We start from the raw sequence: 10673 nt of genomic DNA, 5'->3' as shown, positions 1-10673 counted from the left end.
GACTTCTTATTTTGATTGACTTGATGCTTGTATCTTTTAGTGCTTAGAACCCATAATGTCCAAAATATGTTGGTTCATCAGAAAAGGATGCCCCAAAAATATAGTGGTCGTTTTCTTTTAGAACTGTTTGAAACATATAACCGTAAATAAAATTAACAAGGGGGCAAAATATTTTAAGAAGAAGTTAGAATCTTTTGGTAGACGCTTATAAAAAATAGTTTGAAATACGTTTTTCCAGTTGATTTAAAGCGATGATCTTAAAAAGTTGTTCCTGGCTTATTTCAAGCTCAAAATGATATCAAAATTCAATTATCCAGTTTTCATTTCATGACGAAAGAATTTTGTTTAAATGACAAAATCTAGACAAAGTATAAAAGCATATTAAATTGTTTCTTGTGCAATTTCTTTTCCGTGCAAGTGACATGAACACTGAGACAAAGGATGAAACAATATCATTCACAAATAATCCTAAAAGATTATTTCAAGCTTAAAATGAACCGCAACTCTTGGCAAAAAATTGCGTGTAGGTTGATTTGAATAACATAAATTCTCATTGATATAAACATGAACTGGGTTTGTTTTAAGGTTTTACAACATTCTTTAATCAGTCATTTTAAGTTTCAAGAGAGATACATAAGCAATAATACGCCGCGATTAAGTTTTTATTTCGTTCAATTCCTATTTCGGCTTTCATTAGCTTCATAATTGGTGCTAGGCACATACCCCCCCCCAAAAAAAAGGGCTACCCTATGATGGAATTGCAAAAAAATAACAGGCTGGGACCACGAAGTATAAATAATTACTTCCCGTGGCTTTGGTGTGGTACTGAACGACTATAGACTTCACTAGCCAAAATATTTGTGGAGGGGGCAGTGAATTTTACGGACTGGCTGGTCATATTTTCCCCGACTGATTTAGGTGATGCTGCTATTACATCTGTCATATTTCTTCTGGGAAAAAAATCCAAAATTCCACAATTTTGCAGGTAGGAGCTTGAAACCCCCACGAAACAGTTCTTTAAATTGCTAAATCTCATGGTATGGTTTTCATTATAATCACTTGACTTTTCGGTGCCCCCTCCTTTTTTTTGAAAATCAGGTAAATTCCTCTCAGGCTCTTGGCCTATGATATGTATCTGTATTAGAGACTTAAGACAAATATTGTTTTGGGGTATTAATTTTTATCAAAGTCTCATTCTTAAAGTTTCGGTTACTATTAGCCCAAATTGCTCCTTGTTTATCGTTTGTTACCATGAACTTTTTTATTGTTCTTCACGTATTCTAGATGTATTTTTGTATATAGATGGAGCATTTCGGAGTCCCTCTGCTTCTTCCTTATTTTTACTTGTGTTATTTTCCCTTGGATTACTTAATTTTATGGGTGGGGAGAATTTTCCAAAGGGCATTTGTCGCGGGAATTTCCACGGGGGATTTTCTGGCGGGGAATTTTACAAGATTGGAGTTTTATAAAGGATGGTGGGAGTTATGTGAGGGTAATACGCCAAACTCCTTCAAAACTATGTCAAGGCCAAAATAAAAACAAATTTTGTAATTCAGCTTTTGCACAAATGTTTAGTAAATAAAATGAACATTAATACAAGCATTAATTCAAACAACTTACAAGATAGTTTCAAAGACAATCTTGAAATGTCGTTCAAAGTCGGGATGAAAAACAGAATTTATTATCGAACTTTGATACAAACCAGTTTAACGTAGACAATATCAAAATTAAGAAAGAGATTGATTATGAACATTAAAACAATGTAGTTCCAAAAATAATGTTTAGAGGTAAGTTCAGAGTTTAAATTGAAAAGTTAGGTCTTTTTTCGAAAGTCGGTAATAAGAATGATTTTGGATATTATCGGCCTATTTCACTCTTACCTCTCATTTCTCGTGTTCTAGAAAAGTGTATTAACACTAGAATGTATGATTATTTGGAACTGCATAAACTGTTAACTTCAATTCAATTTGGTGTCAGGTAGCTTAGAATTTAAGAGATGATATTATCATGTATAACTTCGGTAATTAACGGAACTCTTAATAATAAATCTTAGAGTAGCCTCTTGGGGTGTAGAGGCAATGGGTCTAAGAAGCATAGGCCTCAGTCCAGTTTAGTCCACCCGACCACAAGTTACAAATTAAAAATCAAAAATTTGTCATGTAATATCTGAGGAATTTTTACTTTGGCAACTAATTGGTCTTTAAACCCACCTTCAAATAACCAAATGCTAAATAAAGGTTTTATTAATGCAGGCTGTTTAATATAATTTTGAACGACCTGGGACTGATCTTGCAAGTACATCACTAAAACGACTTCATTTCCTGTTTGTGTCATTTGTATAAAATTTATTTAACAGATTTAGCTTTCATTTTGACCTTTAACTAACTTCAAAAGACAATTCACTATGTTTTTAAGCCGACGGAGAGCATGTACTCGTTCATTTTCGGGGTCTATTTTTCGAGTCACTGTTTTCACGAAGTGATATTTGCTTGTAAAGGGACAACATTGCTTTTCGGTCTAGTCCCTTTAGAATATTACCTTAAATTACCTTAAATCGCATTTACACCGAGATAAGGTGGACTGCATCCTCCTGTAGAACATCTCACTGTTGAATTCATGAGGTGACACAATTAGTGGGTGTGATGGGGTGTGGCGTTCCACTGGTACTTCAATTCCGCGTTACTCCACTCCAAATCGACTGCATTTTTGAAAGAATTAATCGATTCACCAGTGACAGTCTCATTGGAAAGACTGTTCCAAGTTGAGACAGCACGTACAGAGAAAAAGTTCGTCCTCTCTCTGCGTCTGGAGTACTCCTGTTGCAGCTTTATTGAATGGCCCCGTGTCATAGTGGCAAGGGAGGGAGTAAAAATGGAGTTAGCCATGTTGTTTTGGTGCATTTTCTTGACAAAATGACATCTCCTCTATGCGACCGGTAAACCAATGTGGGTATCTTCAGGCGACGCAGACGTACAGGGTAGAAAAGCTGTTGGTGTGGGTCACAAAGCTTAGTTGCTCTTCTCTGTACACTCTCTAGGGCTGCCACATCTCCCTTATACTGAGGATTTGTAACGGGGCACCCAAACTCCAAACGTGGTCTTACAAGAGCATTATATAATTTTCTTATTATCAGTGGATGGCGCGATGAAATGGTTCGTTTAATTAGTACCAGGGCTCTGTTGGCCTTAGCAACTTGTTGCATAGTATGTTCATGGAACTTAAACTTCCTGTCAACGATCACCCCTAAGTCTTGTTCTTTAAGTTTCAAGCTTTTTTACTATCAGCGTGTGAACCAAGACGAGAGTGTCAAATTGTTCGGTTATCAGCTAAAAGAAATCTGTCAATCATAAAATAATTTCGATAACAACTCTCCTATCAGTGGTGTTCAAATTAGGTATTTTCATCTTATTATTACGATGTAGGATGTCTGGAGCCTTCTAACATTTTATTTGCGTCCAAAAATCATTCCTGACTAAGAATCGTGTTCCATTTCGCCGTCACACACATAAGAATGAAATGATCTTAACTGGCAACAGGGACTTGGTAAAGGCAAAATTAAAAAAAATAAAAGCATTAGCTTTGGGCTAAGTTAAAGGGAGATGTACTGTGGTAATTACGCGAGATTAGTCATATAATCAGCTGTCCTATGGTCATAATTGAGAGTCAAGGACTTCAAAATTTGTTTTTATCTTACCGAATTATTACCTGTAACACACTAGTCTATGTGCCTAGGATAACCTGAGTCTAATTACTTATCATACATTGCAATTTGATACTCTATTCAATGCCTGACAAACACAATCATAAACGATCGAAATTCAGACAGGGTTAAATTACTAGTTGATACCTTTTTATGCTCCTCTCAAATATAATAGCCTAGTTATTACACATGGAAATGCACTCTCCCCCTCTTATTGATAGTCTTGTGTATAACCCTAGTATATAGTCTAGTTTTTTTTTACATAATAATAAAAGCAAGACTTAAACAGCAAACTTTTTAAGAAAAAAATTGTTACTTCCTAATAAGCAGAAAAATTACAGTCAACACATTTTAAAGGTACTTCCACTATGCCTTTTCCCTCCCTATTCTTCCACTTAACATTCATATATAGATACACCTATATTTGACACCATAATTTAGCTAGGATGAAAGTGAATACATCACTTGATGCTTTTTTTATGCTATTTCATAAGTTAATTCAGTAGTCACTTCTAGGGAAATTAGCCTAAATTGTGAATCCTTAATGAGGCCCCAAAAGGTAAAACAGTCCATTGTACTCAACAGTTTAAAAACATGTTTTCAAAAAAAAACTGTCTCAGGAAAGAAAATTACCATTTGTAGCCAATTCAGGAATGGTAATTGTTATTTTCCTTAGTCTCAATAGCAAGCCATTTTTAAATAGCCTGAAACTGCTTGAAAACTACATCAAAGAAGAACTGACATCATTTTTGAGGAGTTTCTGGCTGTTTTTTTTTTATTTTTTCAATTTGTTTTGATAATAACATTTTACTGTTTTTGGCTAATGAAAATAATAATTATCATAGTTGAATCAACCACAAATAATAATTTTTTTCACTAGCCATATTTTGTTAGAAACAGATTTAAGGGCTCAAAATGTAACTTTCCTCAGGAGCAGTTATTAAATATCATGTCCTTCCATTTCTTAGGCTAATGTCATGTGCATGTTGATTCAGGAATGCAACAAATAGAGGGAGAAGATATACCTTGTCTTTGTGGATTTTGAAAAATCCTTTGACTCTAAACAACAACAGTTGCTGTAGAAAATCCTCCAGCACTATGGCATTTTAGATAAACTGATATCCCTGATCATTGCACTGTATAAAATATAGAGTGCTGTGTTTTGATCCATGAAGGAAATACAGTATCATTTCTGGGTCAGACAGGGATGTGTCCTTTCCCCCCTGCTTTTTGTCCTTGTTATTGATTATGCACTCTAAGATTGCAGAGGGTTTGGGATCCAAATATGTGATAATAAACTACTAGCAGATCTTGATTTTGCCAACAATGTCACCCTGATTAAGGCAAACAAGGAAAGGCTCCAGGAGCTTTTTGATGTCATACAAGAGAAAGCAAGTCTTTTTAGACTGAAGATTAGTTTGGACAAGACAAAAAGCATGGCATTGAGCAGCTCACCACTTGGCATAAAGTACAGGGGCAATTCAGCAGAGCAGGTAGTGGAATTCAGATACCTCAGAAGTATAGTCAAATGAACTGGACCAAGTGAAAAGGAGGTACAGTCTAGGATTGGAAAAGCCAGTGGAGCTTTTAATCAACTAAAACAAGTATGGTGATTGATCACACATCAGCCCTTGGTAACAGATGCCATACACCAACAAAGATGGCACTACTCAAGTGGCAACCAGAGGGAACCCAAAGAAGATTAAAGACAAAAAATCCACTTTGTTGCACATACAAGCAGGACCTGAAGTTTATCAATTCAACAGTCTAACCCCAATGTGAAGACGAGGGATGATTGGTGGCTTTTTCTGGATGCCCTGGGTACCTCTGGCATCACAGGAGGAACTAAGGTCTAAGATAAGGTATATACATGACCATCAAGAGCACCCAGTGCTCTCTCCAAATATTTTTTTTCTCCCTGGCTCAAATAGGCTACCAAAATTTTGTTGTTTTTTCAGTAGGCCTAAATTTAGGGATGTTTCTTGGAATTTATGGTAACACAATAGAGTTAGGACTCTTTTGAAGGAAACACTAAAAAAAAAAAAAAAAAAAAAGGTATTACAGTATGGTACCTTTTAATTTTTTAATTTCATGCTCATTACCTTAAATCACATGTCCAGTGAGATAAAGTGGTGATGTTTCTCTTGTGGAATATCTTGCTGGTGGTGCAACATGACTATGATTTGGCATCCCAGGTTAGCCTGCACTCTGCATCAGCCCAGTCCTGATCAACTCCTTTCTTGGACATATATATGGTTTGAGACTGGATGGTGGTTTGGAGAGGCTGTTCTAGTGAGGGACAGTGTGTACAGAGAAGAAGTGCTGGTGCTCACATTGATGGCAGGGGGGACTTGCAGCTTCTTTGTGTGACCTCTTGGCATAGTTGCAAGGGATGGGGAGAAAACTTGACCTAAGAGGTTGTTTTTTAGCAAGTAGTGAATGTCACCAACTCTCTTCCTTTGATAGACTAGGGTGGGGAGTTTGACAGACACAAGGTATTCCTCATACAGCTTGTCATTGCAATGTTAATAGTTAACTGAGAATAATTAGTCTCAGTTGAAACTGAGCATAAAAGTGATGAAATTCTTGTTTTATAAATGGGAACAAGTTTTGATTATTCACATAAAAGTCTTTATTTTTGACTTTATAACCATATTTCTAAATTATTTTTAATGATATAATTTCATTTGATTTTAAACAAAATATAACTATTAGATTGAAAAAGTACTATTTGAACAATAGATTTGCAATATATTACTTTATTTATTTTAAACAAAAAACAGAGCAAGCCATAGGCTTGTTTTGTTACAAGATGACAATAAGGAAAAGTAGGAACCCTAGATATCAATTGGTACCACAATAACAAATATACTCCATGGGCTGAAAACATTACAAAAATAATCAAATGCACCCAAATGCATGAAGAGACAAATTTAGGAAATTAATTTTAGGGGCACTTAGTAAACAAATCATACAAATGCCATAAATATAGGTTTGTTGGAAATTTTGTAGGTTTCTAATATTTCTGAAGTATAGTGATTCTGCTTGTCAAGTAGCATCATATTTCAAATATGATAGCACTGTTTTGTGCAAAAATAAATGAAATTATATTATCAAAATATGACTTAAAACCATGGATAAATAGAAGAACAGATGAAATTGTAATTAAATGAAAATTGCAGCATAATATAAAGTAAGAATTTCATCAATTTTGATCTTTAGTTTGTATAAAGCCTAGGGTTATATCTGGGACTATTAGGGGTGGGGAGGATTGTCAAAACACAATTGTAAATATTACAAAGAGCATAAAATTAAAGCTCAAAAGGTGCTACTCTTATTGTTTTATGTTGTTTCCATCAGAAAACCTCTAACTCTACTACAGTGTTACCAAATTTGATAGGTAAATGAGAAATATACCACTTAACAGGCCTTTACAGAATACAGTTTCATGTTGAGAACTCAACCAGAATGCTCTTCTAGTCCTACCTTGACCTCTGAACTTCACTTCTTAGACATCAATTTATCTAAATGAAACTGTGTTAGAAGTGGGTGCCTACATTGTAGTTGATAAAGATGATTTTCAAGAAAGCCTCTCACAGAACTCAAAGGAAAAGAAAATATGCCTATTGCCTAGATAGTGACTGCTATTTGACTCAACCCTCATTTACTATAGACCCTATTCAACTCAACCCCCTTTGATTCAACTCAATGTAACTTGACTCCCATTGAACTTCACCCCAATCAGCCTAATTTCCTGCAGAGATAAAATGAAATGGGAGTTGAGTTGTATTCAGTTGAGTTAACTGGCATTGAGTTAAATAAGGTTGGAAGTGTTCAGGGAAATGAGTTAAACAATGATTGAGTTGCATATGGGGTTTAGTTAAGTGGGAGTTAAGATTATTAGGGGTTGATTTGAATAATGTTGAGTTTTATGAAAAGTGGATGTTATAGCTCAATTGCAAAAAAAGAATAAATAAAAAAACAAAGAAAAAACGATTCTCTAGTCTAGTTGGATATTTTAATCCAATTGCTTAAAGAGTTCCCTATCCACCTATATGAGTAATATCAGATAATTTCTCAGAAAATCACATATCTACCTAGTTGGATATCATATTTTCTTTTTAAGAAAAATTATTTACCTGCCTAGTTGGATTTTTTCACACCTAGTTAGATATTGTGAACTAACTGAAAAGATAATATTATGTACATCTGCTTAGCTAACGAAATTGCTTGAATAATCACTCATCAGATCTACTTGCATACTATAAATTTGCTACAAAGATAATTATTTACCTGCATAGCTAAATACACATTAAACAGGCTAAGAAATCTTATTATCTACCTTGTTGGATATTCTATTTGGGCCATAATTTACTTCATATTTTGTTCTATTGAATATTCATGTTGTGGCCTTAATTATGTGATATTCATCTAGGTGGATATTTTGTTTATGATTTAAACAATCAAACATCTAGCTAAGCAGATTCTTTTCAGAATTCTAAGAAGTAGCTTTATCAGTATAACTAAATATTCAAGTTTGATATTAAACATAATTGATTATTATTTTTACACCCAATAGAATGAGGATCTGGAAGATGCGGCTAGATGGCATAATAGTAAAATATTTTACTGGCATGTTAATAAATTGAAAGGGAGTAGCCAATCCGGACTAGTCCCAGTTAAAGATAGAAATGGGGCCACAATTAGTGATAAGGAAAAAGTTAAAGAAAGATGGGTGGAACATTTTGAGAATGTGCTAAACCAAGATACAGTTGCAGGAAAAGATATAGATGAAAATGAAAAAGTTTGTGATACCTTGGATGTGAAGGAAGATTTGTTTAGTGAGGAAGAATTAGCAACAGTACTAAAAGGATTAAAAAATAATAAGGCCCCAGGTGCTGATAGTATGATTAATGAGTTTCTTAAATATGGTGGCTCTGAGGTTAGGAATAAGCTACTGAAGATTATAAACATGATTTTTGAAAAAGGAGAAGTACCCAATGATTTTAGGAAAACCTTAATTAAACCACTGTATAAGAAAGCTGACAAGAGTGAGTGTTGTAATTATCGAGGCATTAGTCTGGTCTCTGTAGGTAGCAAATTACTGAGTAATATGATACTTTTTAGACTGAGACATGCTGTAGACAAAGTTTTAAGGGAAGAACAATGCGGTTTTAGAAAAGGTAGAGGATGTGTCGACCATGTTTTCACTCTTAACTAATAATTGAGAAGTCCCTTCATTGTCAAACACCTTTGGTCCTCAGTTTTGTCGATTATGAGCATGCTTTCAATTCTGTTGATAGAACAGCGTTAACAAAGGTCTTGTCGTTATATGGTATACCTGAAAAATACATTAAAGTGATTTGCGCTATGTACAAGAATAATACTGCTGCCGTTAAGGTAGGAAATGAGGTTAGCAACTGGTTTTGTATTAAATCAGGAGTTAAGCAGGGTCGTGTTCTGTCCCCCTTTATATGGATCATTTTGATGGACTTTGTCTTAAGGAGCACAGGAAAGGCAATTGGAGACCATGGAATCAAATGGGGAGGAAGAACGCTCCTGGACTTAGATTATGCTGATGATTTAAGCATATTAGATGAAAGTGTGAGCAAAATGAACGAATTTTTAGAGGTTTTACTAGTTCAGGGTGCTAAAATAGGCTTGAAAATTAATGTTAAGAAGACTAAGTCACTAAGGCTAGGGATAAGTGAAGATGAACAGGTGACATTAGGTAACGAAAAGATTGATCAGGTTGGGAGCTTCAGTTACCTTGGTAGTATTATTAGTAAAGATGGTGGGAGCGGTGAAGATGTTAAAAGTAGAATAGCTAAGGCTGTTTTTTCACAGTTAAAAAAAGTTTGGAAGAATATAAAGATAAGTCTACAAACCAAGATTAGAATATTGGAAGCTACAGTGATGACAGTGGTCAAATATGGCTCTGAAGCATGGGCACTCCGAAAAGCAGATGAAAATTTACTAGATGTTTTCCAGAGAAATTGCCTACAGATTGTTCTGGGAACCTGGCTGACTGACTGTATTTCAAACAGTAGGTTGTACGAAAAGTGTGGTTCAATCCTGCTTTCTGGGGCTATAATGAACGAAAGGTTGAGATGGATAGGCCACGTTCTATGGATGAAGGATGATAGATTACCAAAGATTGTCCTTTTTGGCCGACCGTCTGGGGCTACACGGAAAGCAGGTCGTCCTTGTCTGGGTTGGGAGGATGTCATAAATAAAGATTTAAAGGAAATGGGAACTTCCTGGGAGGGTGTAAATAGGGAGGCTTTAAATAGATTAGGTTGGAGGAGTGTGCGTAGCTGTGTTGGCCTCAGGCGGCTTGGTGCTGCAGTGAGTTATTAGTAGTAGTAGTAGTAATAGAATGAAAATTATTAAGAATACTAATTAGGTACCTTCTCAGTTAAATGGAAGTTGAGTCACATGGGAACCATGCCTAGCATGAAACAATGCTTAAATCAGTGGGTTTGGACATAATGAAGTATTGTGTCAAGTTTTGGTACATCTCTTGAATTTTATTTTTCCTTAAATAAATGATAATAAAAGAAAGCTAGTTCGAATTCCCTTTAGATATCCCTTTGGCAAGAAATTTACTACCTCTTAGAAAGTCCCCTAGAAACTATAGGCGTACTCATTTTTGTGTTTTGGATGTACTGGCCATCCATATTTTTTTGTATTGCACCTATAAATTTGCCTATATTTGATAATTATTTTGTTGGTTTTCTTGCTTTTCAAGAACCAGTGTAGTTTTCTTATCTAAATTATTTTCCATGGTTGTTTTCTGTCAGCATAAAGGCACATCTTTAGAATAAAAGAAAAATAGTGTTTTTTCATTTCATGTTTTCCCTTGCTCTGAAATTGTTAATTTAGCTGATTACAAGTTGCTCTTTATTGTGTTTCTTGATACCTTTATATCAACTTGGACTTTTTGAAAAAAAAATATCAGTTTTTCCAATAC

The 10673-nt window shown here is 34.9% G+C and overlaps 1 protein-coding gene across 1 annotated transcript in view; it reads left to right on the top strand.

The window, feature by feature from the left end:
- Positions 1 to 3531: 3531 nt before the first annotated feature.
- Positions 3532 to 10673, top strand: part of LOC136043434 (asparaginyl-tRNA synthetase-like) — a 39377-nt gene continuing 32235 nt past the window's right edge. Inside the window, exon 1 of the mRNA XM_065728350.1 lies at positions 3532 to 3609. The gene's annotated coding sequence lies outside the window, so the exon portion shown is untranslated. The remainder of the gene's footprint in view (positions 3610 to 10673) is intronic.

This window comes from Artemia franciscana, chromosome 2 (genome assembly GCF_032884065.1).
Source record: "Artemia franciscana chromosome 2, ASM3288406v1, whole genome shotgun sequence".
Classification (NCBI taxonomy): domain Eukaryota; kingdom Metazoa; phylum Arthropoda; class Branchiopoda; order Anostraca; family Artemiidae; genus Artemia; species Artemia franciscana.
This window is presented reverse-complemented; position numbering and strand designations above follow the sequence as displayed.